This window comes from Fulmarus glacialis, unplaced genomic scaffold, assembly GCF_000690835.1.
Source record: "Fulmarus glacialis isolate BGI_N327 unplaced genomic scaffold, ASM69083v1 scaffold24528, whole genome shotgun sequence".
In the NCBI taxonomy this organism is placed as follows: domain Eukaryota; kingdom Metazoa; phylum Chordata; class Aves; order Procellariiformes; family Procellariidae; genus Fulmarus; species Fulmarus glacialis.
Window position 1 is genome coordinate 64367 of NW_009230484.1, and position 20503 is coordinate 84869.

Sequence of the window (20503 nt, forward strand, 5' to 3'; positions counted from 1 at the left end):
CAATGCTTACACGGATGGCTACTTTTACATCACTTGGAAAAAACTCATTAGCATCATTAATAACACATTTTAGTAGTGGCTAACAAGTATGTCATCCTAGAAATTTCTCCCTTGGCTAGGGATAAAAGCCCACCATCACCACTGGCTTTCAGCGCTATGGAGAACAGAGAAAATACCCAGGCACGCAAACGCATAAAAAGGAAAGGTTGTTCCCAGTATTTACCACGTGACTCACTCTCACATGTCATAATTTATCACCTACGCTACCTTTAGGGTTCCCCTGCTATGTGCAGGCTCCAGAACACAGGGCGCAGCCCCCCGCACAGCCGGGACTCGCTCTTTCTCATTTACCCATCCCTTAGTCCCCCTCGTTCTTTCCCTCTTTCTCTTATGAAGCCCTCCAATGGGAAATGGAGAGGAATCTTAGTAACGCATTTATAAAACAGCAAGTTACTTCATTCTTATTAACCAAAGCCATTTATGGAATTTCCTTAATGAGCCCTAACTTTACGATGTGCTGTGCACCGTCTGTAAGAGCGCTGGGAGATCAGTCCGCTGTCGCTCGCTGGGGCTGTCACTGGACCAGAGGATCTCATAAAAACACATTGCTCAAGTGACCAAGATTTATGGTTCCAGAGTTTACATGCATCACGTTATTAGATAAGGTTCAACTTGCAGGGTGCTTTTTGGCCATGCTTCAAACGGCCTTGGGGTTTCGATTAAAATCAGAAACCACAGCTTTGGCAGGAAGAATCATGGGGGTCAAACCCAGCCTCCCCACATCAGAGACAATTAGTCCCCGAGCACAAGTACAAACCCACTGGGTACGGCCTATCAGCCAGGCAGTCGCAGTACACAAAGGCAACTCGTGTGAAATAACTTATTCTGCTTGTAATGCGAATTGCCGAGGGGGGGGAGGGAATTAAAAAAACCCAACATGAAAGATTACCTTTCATTTTTTGATGTGATTTGCAGTATCTGGTGAGCGAGTTGTACTATCACTACATGTCCTCTTGTGCCTGGTTTAACACCAGCGGCAGTCCAGTGGCAGATTCTGATCTGAGATATGATTCCCGGTTTTCACTGTCACAGCTCAGATCAGAAATACACCTAAGCCTGTATATGACCAGGACAGACACTGACAGGAGGAATCTTGCTGCCATGTATAAAGATAAGGCATGGAAAAACAGAATACAAGAGGAGACCAGGCTGACTGCTCTTATCCACAAAATTCTCTCTGTTATTCAGGGTTGTTAAAATAAAACATGTAAACTCTAACATTACTGTTAATATGAACATCATAGTTCACAAAAGAAGAGCTGTCTTTTGCATCTTCCTAGTATTAAAATACTTCGAAGATAAACAACCTAGTACAAGGCTGAAGATCCTGCTTGGGCTATAACATGCGGTTGGAAAGGCAGGAAAATGTCACAGGTAAAGATTTTTGCAACCATTCCTCCTCCTCACTGTCTTTTCAGACTCAGTGGTTTAAAAGGGAATAGAAGGATACAGTGGGTACTGCAAGGTCAACAGTCTGTAATTCAAAGATTTTTTTTTTCTCCCATTTCATGCACTGTATTTTGTTTTCTACTATATTAAGCCAAGATCATTAATATTTCAAGACCTGAAGAAAGCTCTCCAAATGCAGTGGCTGCTCCAAAAGCACACACAGCCATTTTGCTTCAAAAATCACCTACTCCTGAACAGTTAGTTTTCTTCATTTTAGTGTGCTCAGAGATTTACCACGTTTCAGCACGTGGCATAAAAGGACATTAGAGATTGTGTTGCATTAAACCAGTAGTTCTTTACCCCTAAGAGCTCCATGGTACCGTCACTTAAAAAAACTCAAATCTAATCCTGTAAAAGCTGTTCTTAGCATGAAGTACTGCTGACACACCTATTACAACCAGCTCCTGTTAAGGCTACGGATGGGCTTTTTTTGAAGGTTAATGATTTAGTAGGCAAACAAGAAGCCTGTACAGAACCTGTTCCCTGAAAGTCTTTATTGCTTGCTCATGACAAATCTTCATGCGGCTGCTTTTCTAGGAAGGATTTGCTGGGTGAGACCTGGCATGAATGGCGTTCTTACACAGCTTTCGAAAGATACCATTGTAAAAAGATTAGTTCACATGTGCAATGCAAACTTTGAATTCAATTCCCTAGCTTTGCCTTAATTAGTTCTTTCAGTTAGGTTTTTTTTTAAGAAAAAAAAAAAAGAAAAATCTTTTCTTGCATTCAGATCACCCACAAACATAACAAGGTTACAATCATCTGCACTAGATCCAAGGAAAATTCTCTAACAAAAATATTTTCAGTATGAAAAAGTTTTTTCTCAGAACAAATCACATTGATTTTAAATGGACATCAGCTTGAAATAATAGAATAATTATGTTGATAACTTTGAGTTCTTTTTAATTTATATTTCTCTTAAAGTGAGACAGCATTTGTCAAACGTTGCCGGTCATCTCTACATGCCTTTTTTTAAAAAATTTACCAGACTGATACATGTTAAAACTGCAAAAACTGCTCTGAAGAATTGTGGAACTTCAGTCAAGTCTGGATGTAAATTTTCTCTAGCTGTTTTTCAAACTCTATTTTCTCATTAAAACCTGGGTTTCAGACTCTTATGGCTTTCTCAAAAAAAAAAAACCCCAAAAACAAACAAACAAAAAAGAATGCTTGTGTGCGCTGGAAAGTCTGCTTGCTTGGTCTCTCCAAATTCTGAACCTTCTATCAGAAAATTTCAGCCAGCGATTTCAGAATTTAAAAACTCAACTTATAGTGGATGGGGTTCTAGTCACATTCTTTTTAGTCACAGCTACAACAAAATATATGTATTAAGCCATTTTTAACTATTTTTAAATAAGCTATACTTTTTTCTGATTTTGGGGGAAAAAAAAAAATCTTTAAAAAAATTACTTTTGCAAATTTAAAATTGTTAAAAAAATCCCGCAGTGCTTGCTCTTAAATTGTTCCTTTGTCCTTGTTGAAATGGCAATGAATCTTTACATCATAGTTTGGAAAAGGCTTGACGTGCTTTATAGTTCTTTAAAAAATAATTTAAAAAAAAAGAGTGTAATGTCTTGCAAAGGCTTGGATAAAGAAACTATGCCAATCTCTTTGTTGACAAGTTCCTAAATCATTAAAAATGCAGTGCATATCTTAAAAAAATCTCCGCGAGCTCCAGTTTGAGGCTTTGGTAGTGCCGTGGAGACAGCGCTCTGCTCTTCACCCACGAGAAGGCTAAGTGGGACTCTGAACCGGGGAGGGAAGAGGCCCCCGAGCCAGGTGGAGCTGGCTGAGCTCTGAGCAGAAGACGGGACAGGAAAGGTCCCAGCGAGCCAGCCCTGCACTGACGGCCACCGGGCAGGAGCTCCTGCCGCAACCACGGACCAACGCCAGAAGAAGCAGTTTCTACCTGCTGCCTCGGCCTCTGCTGAAGAGGCACAGGAACGCTGGACCGCAGAGCCATCACCCTATAAATCACTATGCTAAAGGCTGCAATCTCCAAATGAGTTCTGCAAGGAAAGGGCCCTCAACCAGGACAGGCTCAGCAACCAAACACAGACCACGCTCCCACTGGACCCCTTCTTCCCAAAAGGGACCAGCACACCACTAAGAACATTTATTATCACAGGCAAGTGAATAATATAGCTAAAAACTTGTAGCTGAAATTTCAGAAACAATGCATTTAATACTTTCCATTTTTTGAAGCAGAAAAATGTATCAGCTACATAGTCACAAAAATTTCAAAATTCCTTGAGATGCAACAGAACAGAAGAGGGGAAACATTTTTTAAGTCAATGACTGTAGCCAACTTTAATGAAAAACCCTAAAATAATATTCTTGGTGAAATGAAGGACAAAGCAAATAATTTAAGAAACGATATTTCAGTGTCAGGCTTATAAATTTTAGTAGGAAAAGAAATTTGTGTTTGAAGACTTGAAAAAGAACTTTAATAGCATATTTCATGTCTTTCATCACTGGTTACTTCTTCTACAGCTCTTCCCTGTCTGGAAATATTTTAAGCTCATGTTTTAACTGCACCCTTAGGAACAAAAAGTTACTTTTATTTTTCCCCTCTAATGTTCTTATTCTTTAAGAGTATGGATTTTCTCTCTCGGATTGTAACAAAACCACATCTGCCACATAAGCAGGCAGCATCTTCTCAGCTTTCTTTTACTGTTATTATCATTTCTGAACAGATTTTTGTGTGTTAATTATAGAACTCAATTGTTTGGATAGTCTCTTTTGATGAGCTTTCTGCCCCGCACCATGAACCCCTCCGTTATTGTACAGCTGTTTTACTTCCAAATGCTCATAAGGGTTTTCTAATTGTCAAGCTGTCCCAGCGACTAGTTCTTTTGACCTAAAAGTCAAAGAAAGGGAGTCACCCTTGTCTCCCCGACATGAATACCACAGGAGTCCCAGTGGCCCCCCTAATACCTGCGAGACAATGCCTTTCCAGATCATTGCCACTACAAGCATAATTGGGTTTTGGGTGAAATGAGAAGATTTTAAATAGGATGAATTAATGAGCTTCTTGTAAAATTAAGTCGTTCTCCTGGTCCAATCTAATTACTCACTGTAATGCCCCTGAGGGTGATAAATAAAGATCCTTAGAAGCCAAGGGAAAAAAAAAAAAAAAAAGAAAACGCTTTCTCTTGAGCCTTTCTTAAAAGTCAAGTTGTAGAATTTGATGCAATATACCAATGCTGTTTCCAAATAATGTCAGATTCCTTTGATGTTCACATTGTAAGATCTTTGCCTCCTGTTAATAATGACTGTATGTTCGCTACAAATTAAAACGAGTTCCCTATCTTTAACTTGTATCTCTGATGAGAAAACCACTATTTCTACACACTAAGCGTGTATTTCTGTTGCATGAATGACACGAGGAAACACAAACACAATCCCACTAAGGAAAGAGCCTAGACTGCTTGACTTCAGAGCACTTTTACTCCATGATTAGGTACGAACCTGGAAAGTTCAAAACAGAAATAAAGGGACCTTGGAGCACAAATGTACTATGATGCAAAATCCAAACGCTGTTTAAGCCACTGAAACTGTGCTCACAGGTACACTTGCAGGCACACACAGACCTCCTGCACAAAGCCACAGCATAAACTGAGTGGAGGAGCTTTTCACATAGCCAATCTGAACAACCTTAAAAAAACCCACATCTTTGGTTGTTTTTTCCCCAGTGTAGCAACCTTGGCTACAAGTCTGCAGCTTGCGCTGTGGTTTGTTTTTTTTTTTTAAACGCCAGGGACTGACCCCGCGATGACAGGAGAGCCGCAGCCCTGGCAGGAGCGGAGGAAAGCACAGCCGCCCCAGACAGCCCACAGGCATGCTCCTCTCCTGGGCTGCACCGGGCTTCTCTGACAGTTCCTACTCAGCGGGGAGCGGAGGTCTGGCAGCCAGTCACTGCGGGTGCTGCGACCCTGCTGCCGCTGCTCACCTCGCACCCACGTCCCTCCCAGAGCCGGCTGCAAGCAGAGTGCGGCCCCTCTCCCCCACTGCCCAGACAAGCCCAGCCTGCGCACCAGGCGGCTTCACCCAGCTGCCAGGAGGCTCACCTTCCTCCGTCCCCCAGGCACCCAGCGCGGTGAAAGGAGAGGGGCGGCAGGCGCCCAGCCCCGGGAGAGCACAGGATCCCACGGGGGCTGCCCGGAGTCGAGGCCACCCCAGGCTGGGCTAGCACTGCCGGAGGCAGCAGCCGCGCAGGCATACACGGGGCTGTTCCCTCCTAACCCGCGCTGAGCGTGACCCTTGCAAGGCCAAAATCCTCCAAGGGAGACCTTATCTGGCTGGATTTTTCCCAATGCAATAATTCTAAACGTTAGAAGACAGACACCAGGCACGTGGTCTCCAGCTGCACAGCACCACAGAGGCGACTCTCCATCAGCCACCTGCACCCGCCCACGCACCTACAGCAGCCGCTGTTGGACTCAGTCCAGCTCTGCTGGACCAAACGATGGTGGCTCTTCTGCAGATAACTGTTGCAGCCCTTTTGGCCATCAGGAAAGGCTCAGCTGCAAACAGCAGGAGGAGGAAGAGGAGGGCAGCATCCCACGGCAGTGGCTGTACATAGTCACAGCAGTACTCAGAAACCTTTGGCGATCCAACAGTGCCCTGCCTGGTGTGCATCCATGGTGAGGTGATGATCACCTCATTGACAGGTGGCTAGATTTTTATTTTGTTGGTTCCTAGGAGACAAGAAATTCAACCGTCTACTTCAGTTTCAGAAGTTAAAAAAAGTGAGGAGCAAAGAGCTAGAGAGATCTTTGGTGTGGAAATAAATCACGATCACCATCCAAGGTCTCTTCTTGAATCCTCAGGAGGGAAAGGGGTGAGGTGCTCACTGCTAACTGCAAGGCACCGATTGCCATGGCCTGTCAAAGACGGCAGGGAGTGGCTGTACACTGACAGCAGCCAAATCCCTCTGCACCCCCGGACGCATCCCATCAGGTCGCACGGACTCGTATATGTCCACTTCACTTAAGTGCCCCTTAATTCAGTCCTCTCCTGTAATACTTCATTTCCACAGACTCTGCTGGACCTGGAAGGCCAGGTGCCAACCTTAACAATGAAAACCAAGGCAAAAAACCATTCAGTACCTCAGCCTTTTCCATGTCGTTCGTCACTAGGTCTCCTGCCCCACTGAGCGGTGGGACCATATTTTCCTCAGCCTTCCTTTTGGTGCCTGCAGAAGCAGGTGTCCTTGGTGTCCTTCATATCCCTCACTAGGTCCAACTCCAGCCAAGCTTTGGCTTTCCTAACTCCTCCACTGCATCCTCAGGCAATGGCTAGATTATACAGCCCTCCTGGGCACTTCCCTTGTGTGCCTGAACTGTGCCAGGGGCTCCCTGCCCATCCACCCTGGCCTTCTGCTACACCTGCCTTGCCTTCTGCAGCTGCCATGGGCTGTTGTGAGCTTTCAGCAGCTTGTCCTTCGCAACCCACCAGGTCATGTGGGCTTCTTCACTGCCCTCCTGACAAGCAAATTCCTGAACAAGCCAAAATCTGCTCTCCTGAAGTCCAGGGCTTTAGGTTTTTTTAATACACATGAAGTCCAGTGAAATAAGACAGGAGAAATGAAGAAGTCGCTAGCTCAGCGAAGGGCACAAGCAGAACAGGACAGGACATCTGATATGCAATCTGTTCAAGAGAGAGCTACAGGCACAAACAAAACGGCCAGGTGTACGATACAAGAACCAGAACGGCCTACTAATCCCAGCCAAGGAGGTCCTGTTTGCCCGGGTACCATTTTCTCGATACAGCCTTCAGAGTCAATTGCCAGGCATTTTTACCATGCAGCCCTGCACCTGGAGACTGCATGCCGCGGGCACAGACCCACAGCACCACTGGCATCGTTACACTTCCAAATCCTCTCTGTAGGGACAGAGTTTGTATTTTTGGAGTGCCGCTCTGAAGCAGCATCACTTCTGCTGGGTTTCACACAGAGAAATGCTATGCTTGTCTTCTACAGAAACTTTTCAAACTAACTTTTATCTCATACAAAAGAAGTATAATTATGCTGATAACCCAATCATTTTAAAAGCTGAAACCTACTTTATCAGTCACCCTTTTCTAAGGAAACTAGACAGTCAAAAGCATAAAAGAAAAAATTAAATACATATACAATTCATATGTTAAATAAGTTCAATAGGCACACATGGAAAAGCCCAAAAATTGAAAAATTAGCTTTTATTCTTAAAAACTATTAAGAATTATTCTGAACTTTGCTGCACAGCTGATAGATCACAACTGCTAAAAAGAAAAACCTCTCAAAAATATACAAATTCGAAATTTTCGTATTTCTATGAATTAATAATAATAGCCTACATATGCAACACCCATCTTTGCTATAGCTGTGGTATTGGGGGGGAAAGAAGTAAACTCGACATTTTCCACGTCATGATTGCTACTGATGTTCGGTAGTGCCTGATCTTGCATTAGCACTGTCAACCTGCATAAGCTGCTTCCAGCCCCATGCTAGGAGGGTCAGCTGAAAAGTCTCATCAAGACATCGTAAAAGGAAAAACAGCCCCCGGACAGAATATTTGCTGCATTGAAACTAAAATAAAGATTAGAAAGCTAAAAATTCAGGGTCTGAGTAAAACAATTCCTGACTCAAAAAAAAAACCCACACCAAAAACCCTTTCTCAGTGAGAAGTCAGCATGTTCCACAAGGAATGAAAATCCCAACCTGCTCTGCTCTCTACAGGAAGATATTTGCTAGGACCAGCAGTCGCAAGTGAAACGGCCGGCACTCCACCAGCGGGAAACGGAAAGGACTGTTTGTCCTTGCAATGTCTCCAGGAGGTGTCCCTTCCTTTCCAGGCAGCTGTAGGATCCAATTCAGCAGAGTATGAAAAGCACGCATAACTTCACATTTAAGTGCTTTAATGAAGAGGGATGTACTGCTGAACTGGGGACTCGGCACCTCAATGGCTTGCATTTTTATTTTTATTTTTTTAAATATTTAAACAATGAACTGATGCCCTGGTACGATAAAGACCCCTCTTCTCAGAAACAGCAATTGAGCAGCCACGTCCTTTTTTGGTGCAAGAGTACTAAACATTGCTAGTGCACTTGTGCAAGTGCTAAGAGAATCTTTAAAATACTACTGAGTCAAGCGTTCGGATGTTCTCCATTTCAGAGTGCTGAAGCTGTCACTGTGCTCTATCACAGACTTCATCTAACTTTGAAAGTTTAATCACCTTTATACAAGCTGTGAGATTTAAGAGATGAGTCAACTAATCAGTTTCAAATAATTACTCAATTAGAAAAACAAGTTGATGGTTTCCCTTAAACAGAAGCAGCACGAGGAGAATCACAAAACTAACACATTTTTAAGCAAACCTAAGAAGTTAAGGGGTTTTTTAAATAAAATAAAATAAAAACAAACACGAAAATTATTTTTGTTCTTTAAGCAACTAAAGTTGAAAAAAAAAAATTCACTACTACAGTTTTACAGTATACTCCAGTGAAAGCTGATTAATTGGCCTGAATCTCCACATTAACAAGCCCTAATCCTCTTGTCAGGAGACCTGCTTACAAGCTTCTCTCCCCAGTCATGTAAAAGCACTGATGGGAACAGAGATCTGTATCTCAAAGCGCTGTCCAGCCAGCCTGGGATTATCTCTCATCTCCTAAATCTTAACAGCTCTATAGAAAGGCAATTAAACTTCCAAAGTTAGATGAAGTCTGTGATAGACCACAGTAGCAGCTTGAGCAGTTTGACACGGAAAGGCCTAACACGTAGTGCCGACATTATTTTTTGAAATGTCTATTTGCTCCTAACACAAGCATCAGCTGGTATCAGCTCAGGGTCTTGGACTTAGAAAAAGAGTGTACTCATAAAGTATTAAAGAGCATCTAACATGTTATTTTCAGTTATTTTAAAAGTGCTTGTATTTTACACACGCTAATGAGACATTGCAAGTTGGCTGAAATAATTATTACATTAATACCCTTTAACAAATTGTCTATTGTCAAGAATTTGTGGATTGATCCCGCACATAAATCCTTTAATGCTGTCTCCTTTGTGCAAGTGGAATTTCACTCCGCAGCAGAACTCGGCATAGCTGTAATGTTTTCTGCTACTGTTTGAACTTGTATCATGACTGTGACGGAGCCACGTCATGCCAGCAAACTAAAAACTACAGTGCTTTTCTGGGCTTTTTTATTCTTGGGTTAACTGTGAACAGCCCGGAACAGAGTTCAAGCTCCTATCTCCGGAGCTATAGCAAAATGCCTTAATATGGTTTAATCATCACATCCTCTCTAAATGGCTGTATGACATTATTTTAAAAAAAAAAAAAAAAAAAAAAGAAAAGCTATTTTGGTCTCCCCAGAGAATTGCTTGACACAAAGGTTTTGGAAGATGCCTAAATATAGACAGTTCTGGTGAGATCCGGGTCTATGCAAGATAACAACTCTGCACTATTTTTGACCGTTTAACAAAGATGCTGGGAACACAATGGCTTCAAACAAACACTGGTTTGGCTCTCCCCAGGACTACAGAAAATAGACGGAGGTGCTTCGGAGAGGCTCCCATCAACATCACTGTAAAAATCTATCAATCCTCTACTAAGTAGTACATCAATCAAAATAGTGGCATGCAAATCATGATCCATTAAGTACTTCACACTTGATTACCCATGACATTTTAAAGAGGGTCATACATTGATGAGTTGCTTCTCTCTTTGCCCTTTGCTATGTGGAGTGCATGACCACTTTTAGTTCATTACCAATGCAAAGTTTAGCACGAAGCTTAATTTCAACAAGAGGAAAACAGCAGCTCAATTGTTTGTCCTTTTCTCCTTAAATTTGCTCAAGCTGTATGTTTCTTTATTCTACATGGATCACACCTTTTCAGAAGAAGTGTCGGACACGGGGCACATGCAGGTGCACCCTTGTTTAAACATGAGATTTGCTACCAAAGACATTCTGAAAGTCAAAGAGGAAGACTCAAACCACCCAGGATTTCTCTAGATACCTTTTTTTCCTGATTCTATCCTAGATGTGAAAATCAGAATGAAGATTTGCTCCTCATTGGGCTAACTTACAAAACCCCAAACATGCAGGGAGGCATCTGGAAGCCATCCTTCTACATTTGTTCTCACTTACAGCCTGATGCCTCACGAGGTGAGATCTCACGGCTACCGGAGAGACCGAGACAGTCACCCAGGTCTAATTCCTGGCTCTGTCACAGAGGCTGAGGACAGCTTGCCTGACCTTCCTCTGGCATTCACGGACACGGTGTGTATCACAGTATAAAGAGGAAAAATCATTCATTTCCTTCCCAGCTGGTCTGGCCTCACCTTCTGCTCAGTAACTTCCAGGTCGTCTCCCTGCAGATCACAGGAGGCTCCCGGGCGGGGATAACCCTTTCTCATTTCTTAATGGCAAGAAAGAAGCAGGGAGCAGTGGAAGAGAAAGCAGGGCTGTTCCTTTAGGCCTAATTTGAAGGATGTAAGTACACAAACACCCAGAGCATAAACTTCAATATCCCTGCCTCAGTTTATCCACTTACAAAGTGGCAATAAAATTCAGAATAGATACATCTAAAAGCTGTTGTGAGGTTTAATTAAGAAATAAGTGCGTATAGCGCACTTGGAGATCTCCAGATAACAAGGCGCCCGTACAAGACAGGAGGTGATTACTTCTGGTGAAACAAAATCTTGTGGCAACAACCTGGCATACTCAGCAGGGAATATCCAGGGCTGTCTCAACTCTCCTTTTACAGCCTTGGTAGAGGAAGCTTGCGGAGATTGTTTACCTGCTCTTTTGCATCACAGGCTTTGGCGGGCTGTTTGAGAGGATGCACAGAAATGCCTGCATGGGCTGAGCGCTCAGAGCTGTGAAGTACAGTCCCTATTTAAAAATCAAAGAGCTGGGAATCTGCTCCTGTCAACAAGCCTTTCAACAGAGAAGAATAATTTAGCAAGAATAGATGAAATCTCCCACCTTAGGGTGATCTGGGTGGCTGTGAGGAGAAACGCGTTTTGGCAGTTCCCACATTCTTTTGTCAAACTTCTGTTGTCTGGGAAAGAGAGGAGTGCCAGAAGCCCTTGCAGGTGAATACCTTGGCTGTTTCAAGCTCACTTGATTCAGAGCGATAGCATGTTTATCTAGATGTTTGGAAAGTTATTAATGAGATCAGCAAATCCTTTCCATGTATAAATTATAAATCACCTTCAGCAATGCCATGTAAATTATCAAGTCAAGTGAGAACATGCTTATTTATCTGTGACAGTCTTTTATCACCAATAAATAAAAGCCAGAGAGGGAATTATCTGGGGAGAAGCTCGTAGCACTGAAGCACAATCTGTTAGGTCACAAACAGAAACACCGGTGCAGCAGGACCCCTGTTAAGTTGCATATCATGACATCCTGAAGGAGATGCCAGCAGTGGCACTGTGCCAATCTAGAAGGAGTAGGAAAGCAGCACGCTTGCTGTCCAGGCTGCGCCGCTGACCTTGTTCAGGTGCACTCAGAATGGTTTCCACCACGCTGGTGCATCAGCGCTTGCTCTGCAGAGAGCAGATGTCTACCCCGAGCCTGCACTCAGTGCTTCTTCTCATCATTGCACCTCGCTGCAGAGTGAAGGAAAGGCTCTGGATGTACAGAGGCTGGTTTGGGGGACCTGTTTTAGCAGCCCCAGTAAGCAAGAGGTTCAGAAAAAGAACAGCCAGAGAGATACCGGTTTTATAAGTGGCTGCTGCAAGTTCTGGATAAGAAGAATTACAATTTGAGCTGGACTTAGCTGCTAAATCCTGTCCTATCCTGAATTCACAAGACACATCATGCACTAATTCCTTTTAGCTGATGTACAGTATCTTTATATCACAGCTCTGCCCATCCACCTCCAAGGTCCACATAACCCACAGATTTACAACACAGCTGCTGCTCTAAGAGTACAGGATTTGGCTCAGTTGTGCAATGGGCATATCACCTGGTAAAATTTGAAAGTAGGTTTGTTTATGCAGGCAGCCATTTGATGAATGCTTTAAGCCAAGCTTTCTTCAAGAGTTCTGCAGAAAGTCTCCCTTTGTACGAGAAGGTACATAAAAAAAAAAAAAAGAAATTAAATAAAATCCTGGGGAAAAGAATTGCAGAAACTGATGTTAGGCATGAACAAAAATAGTTGTGATAGGTCTCTCCTCCCCCAGCTTAGCCTTTGCCAGGCAGCTCCAGGGATGCTCTCAGCGGACACACCAGTAAGCCGGTGGAAATGGTGAATTAGGAGAGGGGTGGCAGGGGCCCTCTGGCTCACTCCAGGTGAAGCATCCAGAGTATGAATCCATCCATACGGGAGCAAAACCGCACTGGCTGAAAGCTTACACAGTGGAGGTGCCTATTGCTCCTGTGGGAGATGGAGCTCACACTCTGGGCACTGCAGGAAGCACAAAAACCAAGGCATGATAATGCAGTCTCAGGACAAGACTAGCTCCAGCACGAGGAACGAGCCCACAGCTGACCCAACTGCTAAAGCAAATTAAGACTTCTCAGGTGGCTGGGTTAACGCTAGCCAGCGCTGAACAACAAATGATGGGTTTCTTCCCTCTCTCCATACAGATCACTGGAGGCCAGTCCTGTCCCCGGCAGGGGCAGCTGACGAGCCGTCCCCAGTGGGGCTTTGCCACATCGCCCTGAGCCTCCTGCGCCCTCCCTGCCAGAGCAGGTACCCGCGGGCTGGGATATAGGTCAGGACACAGCCCAGCCTGCAGAGCCTTTACCCCGGCAATGGTGACGCACAAGAAGAAAAGCAACCTGCTGGATGTCGCACAGCTGCTAATTAGGAGAAAGTGACAAAACAAACACAATTTTGCTTCTAATCTGGAAAAGTGTCCATCTCCGACAAACCTATTGGCAAATAAACCTAACAATAACATCCCATTTTAGCTCAGAGGCCCTCATGGCTGACATGATAGAGCTATTTATTCAAATATCTACATGATATGCAGATTAGTGCAAGATAATAAACAAAGAAATTAATTGTGGTAACCATGGAGCTCTTTAGAAATGGCCAAAAGCACCACTGACTTCAGTCCAGGCCACAAAAATTTACTCTAGCAAAGAAATCTGGCCGTAAGTCTCACCGAGGCTTCACTGCTCTGGGGCTGGCGTGTGACTCACATCCGCCCCGATCGCCCCGCGCTCTTCCTGATACGATAAGTTATCAGTTCATAGTTCTTAGGAGCGCTACTTTTATTTACTCTCACTAAACCATATCAAGACAATTTTGCCGCAACAATTAACAGAATGCTATCAGCAGCATCCAAATTGCACCTAAGATATCTTAGGAGAGAGAGGTTCTGAAACATTGTCGACACGGTGATCTTACACCAGTTAAACAAATATACTTGGGTATGCAAGACCATCTATTTTCAGCACGTATCTTTCACTTTTCAAGAGATCCCAAATTCACACAGAGTAGCCTCCACTTCCAAACTTCAGCCAAACAGACCTGAGGCAGAAATGTTCCCCGTTTTCTCTCTTTGTCAACTATCAGTGGATTCATCCCAAATTAGAGAAAACCACCCTGTGAAATTCCACTGCCTTCCTGGTGTTCCAGGGACTGTCAAGTTCCATACAGTAAGGCACCACACAACTACAGATGGATGATCCTCAAGAGCGGCCCCAGCAGCCGTCTGCAGCCAGAGACTTCTACCCTACGCCCGCCCCACAGAAGGGTTACTTGCACTCTGCCCTTGACCACCAAAACCAACTCCACTGTGAATTCATTACGTTGCCCCAGCCAGAAGTCCTCGAGGACCACTGTTTGCTTGAATTTTCAAGCGCTTCATCACTTGATTACCAAAATCTTTATTAGCCTATCAAAAAAACACAGGAGAACCTGTTCTTTTGAAAACTAATGCTCAGATTAGCATATTAGGTTTCCATGTTCCTTACTTGCAATTACTTGACACTTTTTCTTGCCTGCATTCATTCATTAAGAAATAAACACTCAAATAAACAAACCCAGGATTTTCTAATAGAACCAAAACACAAAATTTGTACATAATCAAAACTTGAGGCACTTAAGCAGAGCAGGAGGAAAAGTGTTGGTTGCAATGAATTAGTTACGGCGCGTCTGATGTGTCAGGTTTATTTTCTAGATGTATTTTTCCTTTGTGAAGGTGCAGCTGAACAGCAGCCACTAATGGGTCAGTAAATTTGCACTGTGCCAGGCAAAGCCCCGAATACATGAGATCAGCAAATAACTGGGGGAAGAGGGGAGATGGTTATTTCGCTGTATTTTATTCTTATGCATTTGCTTACATTTTGTGCATGTGCCATTTAGAGCTTTTTTTTTTTTAGCTTGTGCCCAACTCATCATGGGACATAAGCAATCTTTTGAAAGACCCATATGAATCACCTTTGTCAACATTAAGTGGGTTTTGACATTGCAAATGCTTGGCGACTTTATTCTGAAATACACAAACAGAACTGTTCATCTGCACAGTAATTTTAGGGCTTCAGAGGAATACGGGGTTTGAATATTTAGCTAAAGGAGAGCACATTCTAGGCCTAAATTAGATGTCCCCCACCCAGATTTCCTTAAAGCAAGAAAGAAGGAAAGTTGTTCCCACGTGGGAACGGTTACACTGGACTCATCCATGGCCTTCAAAACTAGCTCACCAAGACCCTTGGCTGAAGGCCTCCCAGGTCCGTGGAGGTGCCCAGGCAGTGCCCCGCACCGGGCTGCCGCTGCAGCCTGCCCCGGCGAGAGGCCACGGGCACCCAGCAGGGCTCCTTCCCTGCTGCGCACAGGACCCTCGGACATGGACCGAAGAAGCCGAGTCCAGAAGACAGAGCAGCTGCCCTGGTATATTAAAAAGTTTCCCAGAACTGCTGTTAAGGAGCAGCCTCAGCATCCAAATACTTTAATAGTTACCTGAACGCTTGCAGAGCTGCCGCTGACTCATAAGCCAACTGCACTCGAAATTCTGCAACTGGGGATTAAACACGCTGCCTCAGAGCTCATCCGCCTTGTTACACACACAGAGCCCAAGACAAAAAGCATTTGCAATTCAAAGCGCTCACGGATTCAAGGTCAGAGTTTTCCAGTTTCGAGAATTCTTCATATGTGCAAAGTCTAAAGCACTGATACCAACAGACTGATTTTTTAGCATCTACCTCAAGAAAGCAAAGATGAAGGCAATCATTAGTTCAGCTTCTTGAGGGGGATTTCCCTGTCAGTGTGTGTTAGCGACTTGTTAAACAAAATGTTTTGCAGTAAATCACATGGAAATGTGAACTCAGCAAATGCCAGAGGCAATGACAGGCGGATATAAATGACAATTAGAAAGGTGTGTCCGGATGCTTGAGGTATGAGCCATGATAAAGTGCTTGTGAAATTTCACCTGCCCGGATTGGGACAGAGGTTGTGGCCTTTGGGAAAAAAAAAAAAAAAAATCAGATGTGCTAATTAAAAAGAAAACTATATGTCTGAACAGACATCCAAATACTCCAGCCTCAGCAGGGAATAAAACCTACAGATTGTGGGAATTAGTCTGAATCAGACCTCATTAAATGGTCAGAGCAAGGCTGGAGAAAGACAGTACAAGCCAACGGTTACTGCAAGCACCTCTTTAGCCGGTGAGAAGACTGAATTCTTTTCACATAATCATTCATTTGCACTCATGGGCTTCTAAAATGGATTTAACAGATCTCTGTTCACTTTCTCTGAGCTGCTTTTGACTTTTTAGAAAATATATGGAACTGATAACAATCCTTGCAAATTTTGAGAAAGAAAAGCAGACAGACATATACTTTAGCTGATTAAATGTTTAACATTAACAACATCCATTACCATCACCAGCAGCTAGAGATGACTAACAAAGAAGAACATGAAATTGCATTACTGCATTCAGCAAATCTTCAGAAAATGCTACTTTTCACAGTCAAAAATAGCATACCTTACCAGCCCAGATTTCATCAGACCATTCTGTCAGCAGTAAAAGCTGTTTTCTAGGCCACGGCATTTTCCATTAATGCAACCTGATTTGCCACTGCATTTTTAGAAAGCTAAGGTGAATGTGTGATACTGAGAGAGGACAGTCAGTAATCTAGAAATGAAAGTCTAAAACTCCTCATGTAGGGCAAGGTCAAAGAACAGCTGCCTATGGAAAATCTCACCCAGAGGGACTCGCATACCACATTCTAGCTGTGTACTCCCAGGAGCTTATACTAAGGATATTTTAAATAAACAGTAATATACTTCTCAACAAATTATTTTAAAATGTGGAGATAATAACTTCTATGGCTTTAATACTGCTTGCACTTATAAATATGTCACCTGGGTAGTCTTCTCTCCCACATTAGTTGATCTTTAAGAAGTTCTGACTATTGCTCACATTGTTCTGAGCGTTATATATGTTCCTAGTAACAGAGAAAAGAAAACAAGCCAAAACAAAACATAATGGTATTTTTGAAGCTACAATGTAATAGTTACCTAGGATAAAATCATACCTGCATGTTTCTAAGAACTGTGGTTCTACTATATAGAAGTAGTTACAAAAGAGCTGGTGGCGGTTTTTGATAGAGACAACTATCATTCATAAGCTACCGGCGAACTAAACAAAAATTAACAAGCTCCATAAAGCAATTAAAATCCAAAGTGTAAAGTAGATGTAATGACTCAACAGCCTGATCACTACTCTCATAAAACCAGCCTAGTAACACATGGTCTGAGTCTCCTCGCATTGACATCAACATAAATTTAAGTGGCAAATTGAAATTCTCATTACTGGTGGAGTTTCACTGATATAAAAGTTGTAAGGCAGGAGAGTCAGACCCAAGGGCTGTGCACTGAGAAGACTCACAAGAAACCAGATTCGTGCACCACACTAAATCTCAGTGTGGTTACGTTAGGTGTCACTTTATGGGCCAGAGGCCGGCTATCAATAGTTGGCTGCACGATCTGCGCAGTAGGTGTTGTTTTATCAAAATCTCACTCTCTAAAGACAATTAAGTGGGCACTGTCACTCTCACCTTAGAGTCAAAGCACATCCTTCCTGGCAGTGAAAAAAGGCTGCAATGATGGCCTAAATATTCTCCAGTGGCTTTAAAAAAGAAAAAACCAACCAACCAACCACACACACACACACACCCCCCCCAAACCACAGAAGGGAAAGAACAGCATGTAAAGTCCCAATTTCTGCATTTTAAACCTGTCTCATTAGTGGGAGGACAGGCCTCCTCCCTCCATTCCCCCCTTTTGCATTGGCAATTGTAATACTGCTTCCAACTTGTATGTGACTCAGACTTAGAAGATCATTCTCATTCTAGACTTGTACCCAGCTGAAAAGTTTCAAAGATGTTGTAAGACTCAATACAATAAAACAACTGTCCTTGGTCTCCCAGATAACAAGCAAGCCTTTTTTAGTGTTTAAAATAAGCAATATGCATTCCATGCATATTTAAAGACATCTTTGTATCACTTCTTTATAAAGACAACTTTGGCCCTCACAAAAGAGGCTGTTCATGGTCTTAGGTAATGCAGAGTATATTAATTGGGCATACCTCGCGCTTATTTTGGAATGCTAATTCGGACAGACCCCGGCTCTCCCTGTGCTGACTGGTCACTTGCGGACTCTCTAGAGGGGTGGCAGCGAATTAGGAACAGAACAGCACGTTTGCGAGGTGAATTTCAAGCACGCTCAGATGTCACAGTATGGCTCGAGCAGTGCCCCCGAATCACAAAAGCTGATGGGTTGAGATTTAACAACCTAGTTTATGTGCCAGATGTCATCAATAGTTTGGGATCAGCTTTTAACTTTGGATGGAGGAAGAGAGTTCAAAAATTAACTAGATACTCCCTGCCAATATCCGTCACCAAGCCTCTGCCAGGAATGAAGCAGCTATTATTCATTGCTTATGCAGCTCATATCAAAGTTAGCCCTCGAACTCATGATATTAAAGACTCCATACTACATAGTAATTTGGGACACCACCTGCCTTCAGAAAATGCAAGCAGGATGTTTAAGCAAATGGAACAGCCCATGAATCAGAAACCTCCACAGCTTGAACAGAGGAGCTCAAAGCAGCCAAGGATTTGCATGAATGCCACTGCACCCTTCCCTCCTGCTCACCTGAAGCCCTCCCTGAGGCTGTGCCCTGAGCAAGGCCTGGAGGAAGGCTGAGGAGGGAAAGTCGAGCGTGGCTCAAGCCCCACCCTGCAGCACAAGCAACCGAAGGAAGCAGAGCGGAACCCCTCTGAAGTCGGGAGGTTGCTCAAAGGAGTCCACGGCTCCAGGCTTCAACAAGGCAGCCTCAGGCTTCTTCTGATGTGCGCTCACTGGCTTCTCAGGACCATAAAACCTACCGAGGCTCTCTGCCTCCGTCGTTACTCTTGGGACTGCAGGTGTTGACTCAGCAAGGCTCGGGGCACTTCACGCTGAGGACAGCCTCGTGGGAAGAGGCAGGGTTTTACAGCGCTTCCAAATCCACTTTTTAGCAAAGCCTGGTCCACAGCCCCACTCCTTTCCTTCCCTTCCCTTCCATATTTTCCAGACCAGGACCAGTGTTAGTCAAATACCTTTGCTATCCTTAACAGTTTAAGTATGTCAATCTGCCCAGCTTATTTTGTCCCAGTACCGCCAGCAGCTGCATAATACGGCTTACAACATTACCTCCCCTCATATATTCACCCTTACGTCGTCTTACCTCTTTTTCAAAATAAAACTTTGTTAAATCACCACAAAATAAATGCAGAGAACCAGAAAGAGACTTCTTTGCTTTAAACGCTTTCCACTGACAGACAAATATTTTTGGTGACTTACATTTTTAAGAATTGAGCAATCACGTGTCAGTCTACAAAAGACCACTTTCAGGTTTTGATTATTTGTGTGCTTCTTTCTTACACGCACAAATAGATGCACTGAAATTCAGACAGAAGCTCCCACTCGATCAAAGCCGACACCTCCCTGGGCCGCGACCGCCCAGCTCGCCTGGCACTCGCCCAGCGGGAGAGCACCGCCGACGCGGCTCGGGTGAGGGCTGTCGGCACTGGCACCGCCGCTCCTCTGACACATCCCTTCCCACCGCTCGGCACTGTCACTGTTGACCCCAGCCCTTATTTCCTGCTACTCCCTCCCTGTTGCAATGACATTCCCAGCAAGAGCTTTAAGTAACAGCCTAGGGTACGAAGAGAGTGACTAATTCTTCACATTTCCAGTCATATGTGGTGATCTCCTAACAGGCAATGGCACTGACAAGCCCTTCCTGCAATACTCTATTTAGCAGACGTTCTTCTGTAGAAAGGTGTTCCTAAACACATCTTAGGGCAATTAGAAACCCAAATTACTTTTCCCTTTCTCCTCCCAGTCACCAGATGGCTGTACCCTTGAAGTGAAGCCGACCCAGCGCCGTGCAGCAGGACAGGTAGGGCCAGCTGCCCTGGGGAGCAAGGAAGCAGGAAGGGCTGAAGGAGACCTCGGCACAAGTCCCCAGGAGATGCGACTTCAGCTGGACCTGCTGGGATTCGGCAGGATCGCCCTGCAAATGAGAGCTCAGGCAGAAATGGCTGGGTCAGAAAAGGATGCAACTAAACAGATAAGCAAGAAAGACTGACTTTTAAATGGGGAAGAGCATCCCACTGGTCAGGGCAGGTGACAACTTGAGATGTCAATATGCTGCCCCCACAAGTGTTCGGTGTTTTTCAGACAGGGCTAACTGGAGAGGTACTAGGGCGCAAAGCACCTTCACCCCCCTCGCATGATAGAGGGAGGTCTAACATCAGGTAAACGGGGTCACTGTAAACTTGTCATATTTTATTGCTCTAGTATTGCAGAATAACACATTCAGACTCCCATGGGAGCACTACAATAGTCTTTATGAGTTAAGAAACTTTAAAATGTTAATACTAAAATCAGTAGGATCTCTCAGCTAAAAAATACACTTCCAGTTTATTAAAAACTAAAACCCTGTGATTTGCTAGCACTCACATAATTCAAAGGAATAATTTTTCTCTGGCACTTCACTA

At 43.8% G+C, this 20503-nt stretch overlaps 1 protein-coding gene across 1 annotated transcript in view; it reads right to left on the minus strand.

Moving 5' to 3' along the window:
- Positions 1-20503, minus strand: part of EPHA4 (EPH receptor A4) — a gene marked incomplete at its 5' end in the record, with an annotated part of 103718 nt that overhangs the window by 62892 nt on the left and 20323 nt on the right. The window lies entirely within an intron of this gene.